We start from the raw sequence: 14,503 nt of genomic DNA on the forward strand, positions 1-14,503 counted from the left end.
GTGTTCCGACTCTGTGTGTGAGAATCCTACTACAGCAATAATTATCATGACTTTTAGGGCAAACATTTCCTCCATTTTCTTTACAGTTTTACTGCATGTATATGTATGTATCGCTAAAGAATATACTATAGATTTTATTGTTTTCTGGACTTGGTATAAACATTACTCTACGTATTCCTTGGAGTCTTCTTTTTCTCTTCCAGAAGGTTTGTATGATTCATACATGTTTTTTACTTGTAACTGCAGCTCATTCATTTTCATTGCTATATAATATCTATTATATAAATATATAAAATTTTAATTGTTCGTATTACTGTTGATGACTATGTAGAGTTTTTTTCTTCATTTTGGAGAGTGCTGCTGTGAATCTCCTGAAACCTGTATCTTACTGTGTGTAAAATCCACTAAACCTACCATTGGAATCTGCAGGCACAGAGTGTAGATGCCTTTCTTTCTTCTTTTTTTTTTTTGAAAAAATTTTAATGTTTTATTTATTTCTGAGAGAGAGACAGCGTGAGCAGGGGAGGGTCAGAGAGAGAGGGAGATACAGACTCTGAAACAGGCTCCCGGCTCTGAGCTGTCGGTACAGAGCCTGACGCGGGGCTCGAACCCATGAACCGCGAGATCATGACCTGAGCCAAAGTTGGACACTTAACCAACGGAGCCCCCCAGGCGCCCCTAGATGCCTTTATTTTGATAAATAATGATACAGCACTTTCAAAAGTCGTTGTAACAACTTATTTTCCAAGCAGTAGTACATGGGAGGGCCTTGCTCCCCAATGTTCTTCATTGCTTGGTTATGAGCCAGTGTTTACACTTTTGTCACTCTGAAAGGTGTATAGTGGTATCTGTGGTTTTAGCTTGCAAATTTCTGAGTAATATGTTTACATGCTTAATAGCCATTTGGATTTCTTGTTTGTGCAGTGACTGTTCAAGTCACTATTCTACCCTAATCTCCTATAGGGTAAGCTAACTTTTTCTTAGTGATCTGTTGAAGTTTTTTTCTGTATACTAATATGAGTCACTTTACCATTCTGGTCACTTATTCCAATGCATGGATTTTTCCTCCTACCACTAACCAATTCTCCCACAACAGCGGAGTGTCCTGCAATTCAACTCCACTCTGACACTATCTACCAAGTAGCATCAGATCCCACAAGTGAAGCGCTCAGTCCCAATTAGACTGCCCCCCACTTCAAATGCTAGTCACAAGTCTAGGCTGCTATCTGAGCTTCTGACTGACCACCTATAAATCAGAGGTTCTCATGGTTCTAATTAACTTGCTAGAACAGCTCATGGATGGAATTCAGGAAATCAGTTCCACTCATGAGATGACTGGTTTATTACAAAAGATATTAAAAGATACTGATCGGGCCCCACATGAAGAGATACATAGGGTGAAGTCTGTAATAAACTATGTATTTAATTTCTCCTGTATATAGAGCTATATGCTTGAAACTTTGGGAGATATATATATATATATCTCATAATATCTTATTATATATATATACATATCTTATAATAAATATGAGATTCTGGATACTATTTTCTTCCCTTGCCTCTTCTACATGCAACATTCTTTTTAATTTTTTTAATGCTTGTTTTTTAAGAGAAAGAGAGAGTGCAAGCACAGAGAGAGGAAGACACAGAATCTGAACCAGGATCCAGCCTCTCAGCTGTCAGCATGAAGCCCAATGTGGAGCTTGACCTCATGAACTGCGAGATCATGACCTGAGCCGATGTCAGATGCTTAATCGACTGAGCCACCTAGGCGCCACTACATGCAACATTTTAATAAAGTTTTAAAACCATATTCTAATATTATCATCTCCTAAAACATTTCTTAAAAGTTCATTTTTCCTTTTCTAGAATACCACAAGAAGTGTTCTTATGTATATTATTAAACATAATAACTAGGATGATCATTATTTGTTTAATTGACATCTCAGGAGGACAGAGTTTTAAACAGATGGACTAAATTGTATTCATATTTTTTTACTATATAGAGTACCCTCCCCTGTGATGAAAACATGGTAGAATCTCAAGCAAGTTTTTCTTTAAATCTATTCACAAATATGTTAATTTCACAAACGTATATTGAGTACCTACTATGTTCAAGCACTGTTCTAGGAACTTGGGAAACATTCATAACCAAAACAAAAATTTATCTTCCCATGAATACTCAATAAACACACAAATACATAAGTGCTATAGAATAATAAAACAATTATGAGTGCTTTGACAGAGAGAAACCTTGAAGCAAAGAGACTGGGCAAGGTGGTTGTGCCTCATTGCCAAGGGGCTGTTTGAGGTGTGGCTCAGATGCAGACAAGGATGGCTCAGAAATGGAGACAGCTACACCCAGGCCCCAACATGTGAGGATAATGGAATGTTCCAGAAAGATCAAAGGCTAATGTGGTCAGTGTAGCTTATGTGGAAGTGTGAGGAAGGGAGAAGTAGATGGTTTGGTTAGGAGATGACAGGAGCCAGATCCTGTTGGACACGTAGTTCATGGTGAGTTCTTCTGCCTTCCATGAAGGAAGGAGCCAAGGCAGGGATTTGACAGGAGGTGCCCCATCTGATTGCTCTATCAAAGGATGATTCTAGCTACAATGCCAGAACAAGAGATAGGTGGCCAGTTGAGAAACATGTACAGTTATCTGGGCTGGACAGCATTTTGCAAAGAGTGAATAATTAAAAAGACTGAAAAATTTTAAAAATACAACAGGAAAAAGAACTACTCTTGTGAGTAGACAAGCTCAGAAAAACATGGAGTTTTTTTTTCAAAGTAAGCTTGCCTATCATCTTGCTTCATTTCATTCCAAAGCATGAGCACAGATCAAAAAAGAGAAGACAAGAAAAGCAGAGGCAGAAAATAATAAGGAAAATTACATTCCATGCTTGACTACACTTACTCTGTAGAAACCTAGTAGAAAATTCACTCAAGACCGACTTTGAAAGAGGGGAGATTACAAGTGTAGATATTTGAAGATGAAAATGCTTATAATAATGCTTCCTTGTGGTTGAGTTTCCGATCACTTGTTTTCACTGTGTTCTCTAAACAGGAGTGGGTCGGCCCTCTCAAGTGTGGTGCCGCTGACAGAATGCCTATGACCAGTGGAGGAGATTTAAATGAACTGGGATGCTTTTGACCTTCACTTCCTGGAAATTCACAGCATGTAGGGCTGGGTTTTGATAATGGCAACAGCAGGACCCTGCGGGGGTAGGTCCTGAGGCTCTGGTCTGTGAGGTTAGACGGCAGGACATTCCTCCTCACACTAAGCCACCCACCTCATATTCAAATGAGGCTGATTTGTCCACCCTTGGGGTGTGTGCTCTCTAACTACGGACGGATCGCCCACACAGTGTATTATATTGATTTCACTTCATAATGGCATCAGGAGCAAACAGATCAATGTGCTTGTCAGTACTTCTAACTGCCTGCTGCAGAGAATGTGAATTTTTTCTCCTGACTATAGATTTTTCAGAACCTAGATCTACCTTCCTGTGTGACATCAGTTTGCTTGTGGCCTGTGGCCTTGTACATGCAAGATCTCAGAAGTGAAGGGAGCCATTGCCTGGCCACTAGCCTAAGAAGTTCTTTCTTCTTTTCCTCCTCCTCCTTCTTCTTCTTTCCTTCTTCTTTCCCCCCCTTCTCTTCCTCCTTCTCCTCCTCCTCTTCTTGCAATTTTATTGCTAGTTGATATACAAAGAATCAAACATATTGAATGCGTACAGTTTGATGGATTCAGACGTATGCAAAGACCCACATACTATCAGTACAAAGTAATGGACAGTCCAATGCTTTCCAAAGTTTCTTTGTGTCTCCTTTTTCCTTTCCTTCCCTTTCCACTTCTTTCGTGTGTGTGTGTGTGTGTGTGTGTGATTAAAAAAAAAAGCATGAGATCTACCCTCATCAAACTGTGTAGGGAGCAGTACTGTGTTGTTCACTTCAGGCACTGTGTCGTACAGCCAATCTCTACAATTTATTCGCCTAGCAGAACTGAAACTTTATCCTCACTGTGCTTCTGCATAATGTCTCCCTTCTCTGCCAGGCCAGCCCTCAGCCTCTGTTCCTACTGTGACAGGGACTTGAGGTCCCTGCAATTTGGTGCCTTCTAGTTTTAGATTGTTCTCGTACTTGAACAAAATTCTTTACTGGTCCTAATTCTGAGCTCCAGGGTCACATGGGATCATTCCTACCTTCTTCCCCTAGAAAGCACTTCTGTGTGAAGAGGGTAGATCTGCTGTCCCCCAAGTAAGGCCTGTAATTCAAACCGAGGTCATGCTGAAGACCTCCGCACCCTGGTTTTAGTTAACGTTAATTATTTTTGAGAGAGACGGAGAGAGAGCATGAGCGGAGGGAGGAGCAGAGAGAGGGGGACAGAGGATCCAAAACAGACTCTGTGCTGTCAACACAGAGCCTCATGCCAGGCTCGAACTCAGGAACCATAAGATCATGACCTAAGCTGAAGTCAGACACTTAACCGACTGAGCCACCCAGGTGCCCCCGCACCCTAGTTTTTAGCTGTGGCTTTCCTCCCATTCAGTAATGTCCCTCTTAAGTACTGAGAGTGGATTGAGCCAGCTAGTTCTGATGTCTTCAGGCATCGGAAGGTTCGAATCCCACCCAGGCTGACTGACTGTTCCTTCTCTTAGTGCTGAAGCCACTTAGAGCCTCCAGTTGGCTCAGCTAATTCCCAGGTCTATGGGGTTGTTCTGAGCCGAGTCGGGGTCACTGCTGTATCTCTACACAGCGGAGCTCAGGATTTAGGCTCTTCTGGTTGAATAGACCCCTCTCCGGAGTTCACCAGACAAGGCTCCATTCAGACCATAACAATGAAATAAAGTACTCTGGTTCCTGAGCACTTTCAAAATTCTACTTAGTCATATACCTATGAATATAAGAATAATAATGATAATAATAGGTATTATTATTTTATAATCATAAAAGGAAACAAAGTAGTAAGTTGTCACCTATGGAAATCAAGGTTGTACCTCATTATACATAATTTAAAAGTTTTTGTAGGGGGGACCTGAACAGGTAAAGGCCGGCAGCCCAGAAGGTGAAATAATTTACCCAAGCATAACAGAGCAGGTACAGGGTTGTTTTAAACGATGCAAAGGAGGGGTGCCTGGGGGGCTCAGTCAGTTGAGTGTCCAACTTCTGCTCAGGCCATGATCTCACAGTTGTGGGATCGAGTCCCACAACTCTTCTCTGGAATTCTCTCTCTCTTCTTCTATCTCTGCCCCTCCTCTACACTCGCTTGTGCTCTCTTTCCTTCTCTCTCTAAAAAGAAATAAATATTTTTAAAAAGAAAGAAAATGAGTTGCTGCTGTTTGAATGCAGAGAGAAGCACCATCTTTAACATGGTGCAGAAACCCACCACCCTAAGCCTCCAGCCCCCTTGCCATCAGGTAGGTGTCCAGGCCACTCGCTCAGGCACTCTGGTTTTTCATCCCCTGTCCTTTGCACATCCGCTGTCACTTGAGGAGGCCTGCCCATTTGATGCTTCCTCTGCCCACAGTATTTTTCCCTCCCCTCCAGCACCTCAGCTCTGGGGATGCTTTAGGTCTTCCTTAATTAGGGAAGTCCCTTCTATGTTATGTGATGGGCAAATCCCCATATAAAACAATGTTTCAAAATGCCACGGACCTCTTATTCATTGTACATATTCCATGTGCGATTTTTAACATGAAAGGGGATTTGCTAAGGCTTTCCTCTGGAAATAATTTCAGTTACAGAAATGGTGCAAAATAATAGTAATAGAAAAATCATCCGTAGGTGCTTTACCCAATACATTTTACCTCCTGTGTATGCACGTTTTTAATGAACCATTTGAGAGTCAGTTGCAAAGTTCAGAGTGCATATCTTCTTTTTTTGTTTATTTATTTTTGAGTGTGAGAGAGAGAGAACAGGGGAGAGGCAGAGGGAGAGGGAGATAGAGGATCTGAAGGGGGCTCTGTGCTGACAGCAGAGCTCATGAGGGGCTCGAACCCATGAACTGTGAGATCATGACCGGCCGAAGGTGGGTGCTTAACTGACTGAGCCACCCAGGTGCCCCCAGAGTGTATTTCTTATGAATAGGATATTCTCTTTTGAAACCACGGAGCCATTACTCATGGCACTAAATTTGATATTTTGTGATACTATTATCTAAACAGTGTCCCCTAGGGTTAATGAGGTGGAAACAGGAAATTTAAACTGTTTCTCCCTCATCAGCTGTCGGGTCCTGTCAGACCCCACTAACAGATCCACTAGCTGTCTGTGCAGAGGTCTGGGCTGAAAATCAATGACACGGTTCCAACCCATGAACACACAAGGCTCTGCATTCCTTGCCCGAGATGAGTTCCCAGCATGCCGTCCAGTTTACATGGGCTCCTGAGCCAGTGTTCTGCCCACCTTCTTGCCCTAAGGATACCCTCCCCCCGAAGCAGGGCTGGATTTGGCCCCTTTCTGCTGTCAAGTCTCCGCCCCAAAGTGAACACTGATGACTGTCACATGCCTGTTCAGTGTGCATGCTCTGTCTCTCCTCCTGAGTCGGCCTCCCCATCCTCTCCTCGGTGTGTATTTGTCCCCGATCCCTGTGATTAGAAAACTCTCGTTCTCTCCCATGGGCGGTAGGTGGATCTGAGGCTCGCCTCCCTGTCTCTTCATTTGGCTGCTTCTCAAATAAACCCTCTCTTTGCACCATACTCAAGGTCTCCGTGACTGGCTTTGCTGCACATTGGGTTGACGGACTTGGGTCATTGGGTTGGTTATGTTATCTAACTTAAGCCCTTTTCTCAGTTACTCTATAATTTCTTTTTTTCCCCTCTGCTATAGGATCAGTGTAAGATCAAGCATTGCATTTGGTTGTCATGTCTTTTTAATGTTCTTTTTTTTAATTCTTTTTTTTCTTTCTTTCTTTTTTTTTTTTTTAATTTTTTTGTGAGAGAGACAGAGGGCAAAGAGGGGAGGAGCAGAGACAGAGGGAGACACAGAATCCGAAGCAGGCTCTGGGCTCCCAGCTCTCGGTGCAGAGCCTGACGCCGGGCTTGAACTCACCGACTGAAGGATTATGACCTGAGCTGAAGTAGGACATCCAACCGACTGAGCTACCTAGGCACCCCTAATGTTCTTTAATTCAGAACGTTTCCCCTACCTTCCTGCCCTGCCTTTTCTCTCTCTTTTTCTTTTCTAAAAAATTTCCCCTTCCCTCTCTCCCTCCTTCCCTCCTTCCATTCTTTCTCTTTCTTCTTTCTTTCTTCTCTTTCTCCTTTCTTTCTTCCCCTTTCTTCCTTCTTCCTTCCTTCCTTCCTTTCTCTCTTTCTTTCTTTCCTTCTTTCTTTCCTTCTTCCTTTCCTTCTTTCTTCTTTTTTTCTTTCTTCTTTCTCTTTCTCTTTTTTTCTTTCTTTTCTTTCCCTTCCTTCCTTCCTTCCTTCTTCTTCCTCTTTTCCTTTCCTCTTTTCCTTTTTTTCATTAACAATATTGGCATTTTCTCATTTTTAATCATGAACATTCCTTATTACGTGTTGTCTAATATTGCCTTATGATTCAGTTTAGATATAAACACCTGGCCAGAATAATTGTGATTTTAAAAAATGATACTGGGGTGCCTGGGTGGCTCAGTTGGTTAGTGTCCAACTTTGGCTCAGGTCATGATCTCCCAGTTCGTGGGTTCAACCCCTCACCCCCACCTCGTTGGGCTCTGTGCTGACAGCTCAGAACCTGGAGCCTGATTCAGATTCTGTGTCTCCCTCTCTCTCTGACCCTCCCCTGCTCATGCTGTCTCTCTCTCTCAGAAATAAGTAAAACATTAAAAAAATAAAAATAAATAAATAATACTAATAATAGGCCTGTCAAAAGACCTTTCGCTCTATAAAGGTTGCATCTGCTTTTACTCAACATTATATCACAATCACTGGGCCAGTAATTGTTACATAATCTGTATTCAGTTAATGAATAGACAAATAAAGTAAGGTGTCTATGACATCTATAACTCACTGCCCAGACATAACTGCTATTGATCTATATTTTCCTCCAATATTTTTTTTCCTATGTATACACTGAGCCAAGAGATTCCTAGAATAGCTCTGTCTCAGCAGGCCAAAGTCATGACCATTTTGCACATGGAGATGATCTACCTGCAAACGTGTGGGCTCGGGAGAGCATGGGGTGATCAGTAAGACATAGCTGTTCCTTTTACAAAAGTTAATTGTTATAAGTTCCAAGTTTATTTATAATATCTCCAGCATAGAGAAAGTTCACTTTTTTTTATTTTTTTACAAATAGTTTATTGTCAAATTAGTTTCCACATAACACCCAGTGTTCATCCCCACAAGTGCCCTCCTCCATGCCCATCCCCCCTTCCCCCCCACATCCATCAGTCCTCAGTTTTTGTCAGCATTCAAGAGTCTCTCATGGTTTGCCTCTCTCCCTCTCCCCCACCATTTCCCCCCTTCTTCTCCCCCTTGTTCCTCAGTTAAGTTCCTCCTAATCCTCTTATACATGCAAACATATGATATTTGTCCTTCTCTGCCTGACTTATTTTGTTCAGCATAACACCCTCAAGGACCATCCATGTTGCTACACATGGCCAGATTTCATTGTTTCTCATTGCCATGTAGTATTCCATGGTATAGATAAACCACATCTTCTTGATCCATTCGTCCATTGATGGACACTTAGGCTCTTTCCATGTTTTAGCTATTGTGGAGAGTGCTGCTATGAACATTGGGGTACATGTGCTCCTATGCATCAGCATTTCTGTATCCCTTGGGTAAATTCCTAGCAGTGCTATTGCTGGGTCCTAGGGGAGTTCTATTATTAGTTTCCTTAGGAACCTCCACACTGTTTTCCAGAGGGGCTGTACCAGTTTACATTCCCACTAACAGTGTAGGAGGGTGCCTGTTTCTCCACATCCTCGCCAGCTTCCAGAGTTCTCTGATTTGCTCATTTTAGCCACTCTGGCGTGAGGTGGTATCTCAGTGTGGTTTTGATTTGTATTTCCCTGATGAGGAGGGATGCTGAGCATCGTTTCATGTGTCTGTTGGCCATCTGGATGTCCTCTTTGGAGAAGTGTCTGTTCATATCTTCTGCCCATTTCTTCACTGGGTTGTTTGTTTTTTGGGTGTGGAGTTTGGTGAGTTCCTTATAGATTCTGGATATTAATCCTTTATCTGATATGTCATTTGCAACTATCTTTTCCCATTCCGTTGGTTGCCTATTAGTTTTGTGGGTTGTTTCCTTTGCCGTGCAGAAGCTTTTAATCTTGATGAGGTCCCAATCGTTTATTTTTGCTCTTGATTCCCTTGCTTTTGGGGATGTGTCAAGTAAGAAGTTGCTGCGGTGGAGGTCAAGGAGGTTGTTTCCTGCGAGAAAGTTCACTTTTTAATATTTCACATGGGAAAGGAAAAGTGGGATTGGAAAGATCACTATTGTTTAAAAATATTTACTTATTTTTAAGGGGGGTGGCATAGAGAGATGGAGACACAGAATCCAAAGCAGGCTCCAGGCTCCAAGCTGTCAGCACAGAGCCCAATGATGCAGGGCTCAAACCCATGAACCATGAGATCATGAACTGAACCTAAGTCAGATGCTTAACCAACTGATCCACCCAGGTGCCCCAGGAGATCATATTTATCATCTTACCTTTCACATAGGCAAATGGGTCACCTCAGAGGTGAGAAGCATTGGCTAGGCCATATCCAAGAAGACATGGAAGGCATGGTGGGGGGCAGGTAGTAGATTCAAGCACTGAAACAGGACTACAGATAACTTTAGATTCCTTGGATAGAAAATTGTTTCCCACCGATGACCTCCTTGCCGTTTCAAATGTTCAGCCATTGTCTCGAAAATAAACTGTTAAAGTGTGGTGTGATCATGAAAAAGCAAGGCTTCTTTCAATTGTGTCAAACACCAGCTTCCTAAATGTTTGTAAATACACACACAAGTTTGTATGTCATTCTGAAAGTACTCTGTTATGTAATCCCTGGATAAACATGCCTTAGTACACTCACTATCACATATATTTATGCAGGGATTGGGTAGTAATGGCTGCAAAGTATTTTATTTTACTGACATAATTGATACCAACAATTCCTTATCTTGTAATATTTAAGTCATTTAGGGATTTCTCATCATGAACATAACACTACAATGAATATTATTTTCAAATCTTTCTGCATATATCTGATAATTGTAGGAGTAAAACAATTTGTCAAAGATATAAATATCTTTAAAGACACCAAACATACTGCCAAGGCGAGCTCACAAATGTTTGCACTAAGTTATACACCTGCTTATCAAATATTCACAACTGTTTCTCTGAAATTCTTTCCATCACTGGTTCGTATTTTTTCACTGTTTTCTTTTTTAAAAATTTTTTAATGTTTTATTTATTTCTGATAAAGAGAGAGAGAGAGAGAGCAGGGAAGGGTCAGAGAGAGGGAGATACAGAATCTGAAACAGGCTCCAGGCTCCGAGCTGGCAATCAGCACAGAGCCTGATGCAGGGCTCGAACCCACGAACCGTGAGATCATGACCTGAGCCGAAGTCGGAGGCTTAACTGACTGAGCCACCCAGGTGCCTCTCATTGTTTTCTTAATGTAACAGATAACTTACAATTTTTGTAGCTCTAAATTTCACGTCTTTGATCACCATTTCATTAAATATATCTCTGTCTTTAAAGTCGTGTACTGCCTTCTCGGGTGTACTCTTCCTCTTTAAATAATTCTTCGTATTATTGAACAAATTATAATTATCTCATTAAAGATGTTAAAAACATGCATATTATTCAAGTTTTCATTTGCTTTAGGTTTTGTTCTTGTCTCTTTATGCACTGAAGATTTTATTCTATTTGCTTTTGATTTGGTTTGTGTATTTTTACTGTTTTCTTACAGAATTAATTCTGTAACTGGGGGTCCGCAGGGTATTAAGACTAATTAAATGAGACCATCTATATCTGGGGCAAGAAAGTAGGGGAAGAGATGAAATTATGCCTCAGGTTCTTTGCTGGCAAGAATGTGAGCAAACTCAGAGTATAATAGTCTAAAATGGCAAAGCCCTCAGACATCTAATGAATCACTTGATATTGGGGCACCTGGTGGCTCAACCCATTAAGCCTCTGACTCTTGATTTTGACTCAGGTCATGATCTTACAGTTTGTGAGTTCCAGCCTGGCAGTGGGCTCTGTGCTGACAGTGTGGAGCTTTCTTGGGATTCTCTCTCCCTCTCTTTCTGCCCCTCCCCTGCTCATGCTCTCTCTCTCTCTCTCTCTCTCTCTCTCCCTCTCTCAAAAATAAATAAATGAACATCACACACACACACACACAAAGAATCACATGATACCTCAGTCTTCCAGAGGAACTTGCTGAAGAATAATTTTTGTAACATTTTTGAAGGTTTTTTGGTTTTTGTTTTTTTGCTTTTTTTTTTTAATTTTGAGGGAGATTGAGAGGGAGAGGGAGCAGGGGAGAGGCAGAAGGAAAGGAAGAGAGAGAATCCCAAGCAGGCTCCGTGCTGTCAGTGCAGGCCCTAGCATGCAGGGATCAAACTCATGAACCATGAGATCATGACCTGAGCCAGGATCAAGAGTTGGATGCTCAACCAATTGAGCCACCCAGGCACCCCAGAGGGACCTGCAGAGGTATATTCTCAAAATTGCCCTATATGCTCCAGCAATGCAATCTCAACTATCTATTAATTTTAAATACTGGAAAGAAAGGAAATATTTCACAAATACCCTGGTATCAGGCGAGAAACAGACAGAAGTATAAAATTCATGCTGTGGCCTTCATCTCAGTCTGCTACTTCTCTGGACTATCCATCAACCTCCAGACTACGTTTAATTTATCCAATTTTAAAATGCGGTGCCTGTAACAATCTGATTTTCTTCAAAATGTTTTCAGTGACATAAAATCTATATTAGGTTTTTCCTTTGCTTTTATTTTTAGAAACTAATACCAGAATGAGACTGGACAGATATCCATCATTTCCTCTTATTTCCCTCTAGTTCTTTATTTGTTTTTGATTAACTCTTCTAAGAAATGCTGATTCATTATAAGTGTTCAAAAAGCCCTTCATTTTGTTTTAAGGTAATATTAAATATGTCTTTATTTTCCTGAAAGAGAAAGGGGGCTGAGGGATATAAATAAAGAAATTGATTATCAGTGTGATTAAGCAGGTTAACTGCCATCAAATAAAATGATAAACTATAAATCAAATCCAATTGCCAACCATCAGTAGCAAAGTAAAAGTACTTAAAACTGGAGATACGCTAGGATTTTTTTTTTTGTAACTTTGCAATGCAATAAGAGTTTATTAAAAAATAAATAAATAAACAAGGGGCACCCAGCTGGCTCACTCAGTTAAGCGTCCAAATTCCACTCAGGTCATTATCTCAGGGTTCGTGGGTTCTAGCCCCAAATATGGTTCTGTGCTGACCTCTCAGAGGCTGGAGCCTGTTTCAGATTCTGTGTCTCCCTCTCTCTCTGCCCCTTCCCCACTCATGCTCTGTCTTTCTCTGTCCGTAAAAAATAAACAAAAAAATTTATTTAAAAAATAAACAAACAAGGAACCTCCAACGCATGCTATAATATGGCACGTTTACAAAAATGTAAGGCTCAGTTCTTCCCCCCAAATCCCTGAGCACATGAGGCCGAATGAACTAAATACTGACATTATTGTTCTTATCACTTTTACAGATGAAATTCTTAGAGATTTAAGGGATTCAGGGTCACATAATTCATTAGTATAGTAGTCGAGGCACAAACTCATATTTTATTTTTTTAACGTTTATTTATTTTTGAGAGAAAGACACAGAGCATGAGCAGTAGAGGGGCAGAGAGAGAAGGAGACACAAAATCTGAAACAAGCTCCAGGCTCAGATGTGTCAACGCAGAGCCCGACTCAGGGCTCGAATCCACGAACCGTGAGATCATGACCCGAGCCGAAGTTGGAAGCCTAACCGATTGAGCTACCCAGGCGCTCCACAAATTCATGTTTTTAAACCTCCAAATAGCTCTCTTTCTTGTAGCCCAGTTGCTTTTCTTGAGCATTAAATTTCTTCTTAATTTTATTTTTGAAATTAAGTAACACTATGATCATTAGTAATTTCTAAGTAACTAAAAAAAAAAAAAAAAATCAAAGAGGCAAATGCTCTGATTGAGTGTATTCCAGTAATGAAATGAGTAATCAATTCAATGCTCCTGAGAGCTTCACTAGATTTATTGCAGGGGACTTTGAATCCTTGCGCTTTGGGATCAGAAATCCCTGAAAGGCCTAGCTCTTGAAATGAAATCATTCTGTTGCCCACACATCAGAAATAATTGTCTGCCTCCCTCTCAGTTCAGTTAGACTTTCCTAGAGGCTTCAGGTTAAATAAAGCTAAACTGATGTGCAGCTGGTAGTGCCAATTTTGAGAATTGTAAATTGATCATTTTTTTTCTGTTTGTAAAAACTTGACACGTGGACACTTTTGATAGGAAAACGTGAGAATGCACAGTGGTGGAGTGGTATCTTTGCCATCTTAACAGCCAAATTGGATCAACTGTGCAGTTTCTTTGATTTATTGGGTAGGGATTGTTTAAGACAGCCAAAAGAAACCAATTTGGCCCCAAAATATAAATTTAATGGCCATTGAGCAAGACAGTGAGAAGGATGGAATTACTAGAAGATGTGAGAAGCATTGCATTCAAGGTGTTCCTCCAAATCTTCGTGAAAAGGCGGGATGTTGGATTCTCTGCCCAGTTAAATATTATCTGTGTTGGTCTGTTGTCAAAATAATGGCTGAAAGGTAAAAATTCTATGAGTTACATGAAACCACATAACATTTTGAACTGATGTTCTTTTTTGTTTTTAATCTTTTTTTAGTTTATTTATTAATATTGGGGTGGGGGGAAGAGAGAGCATGAGCAGGGGAGAGGCAGAGAAAGAAGGAGAGAGAATCGTAAGCAGGCTCTGCAATGTCAGCTCGGAGCTTGTCAGGGTGCTGGATCCCATGACCCTGAGATCATGACCTGAGCTGAAATCAAGAGTTGGAGGCTTAACTGACTAAGCCACCCAGGCGCCCCTGATGTAAACTGCATTTATTGACTTCTTTTCCTATTTGTGGGAGTGTGGGGCCTTCCTTTTGTTTCTGTTTGGGGGTTAGGGTAGGAGGGGCTCAGCTTCGGGCCCAGTTGATTGCACCCACCCCAGCTCAGTTTGCAGGGGCGCTGGAAAGAGGAAGGATGTACTGTCCGGGTCCATGGAACTTTCTGGTAATGACAGTTGGTATAAACATGAAACAACGTCTCCACTCTTCCTACGCAACTCTGGGCTTTTTGCAGTAACTCTCCTTTGCTGGAATTCAAGTACATTCTATTATTGGGACTAAACCTACTTCTGCTTTTACTTTTCCTCCAATTATTATGCTATTATCATTTGGGAGGAGATCTGCTCTCCTGGGAATACGTCCTTGGTAATAATACCAAAGCCGGTGATTTTTCTTCAAACATATACCAGCATTTCATAAGCACT

The sequence above is a fragment of the Hyaena hyaena genome, unplaced genomic scaffold, assembly GCF_003009895.1.
Source record: "Hyaena hyaena isolate Hyena2069 unplaced genomic scaffold, ASM300989v1 scaffold_919, whole genome shotgun sequence".
NCBI lineage: Eukaryota > Metazoa > Chordata > Mammalia > Carnivora > Hyaenidae > Hyaena > Hyaena hyaena.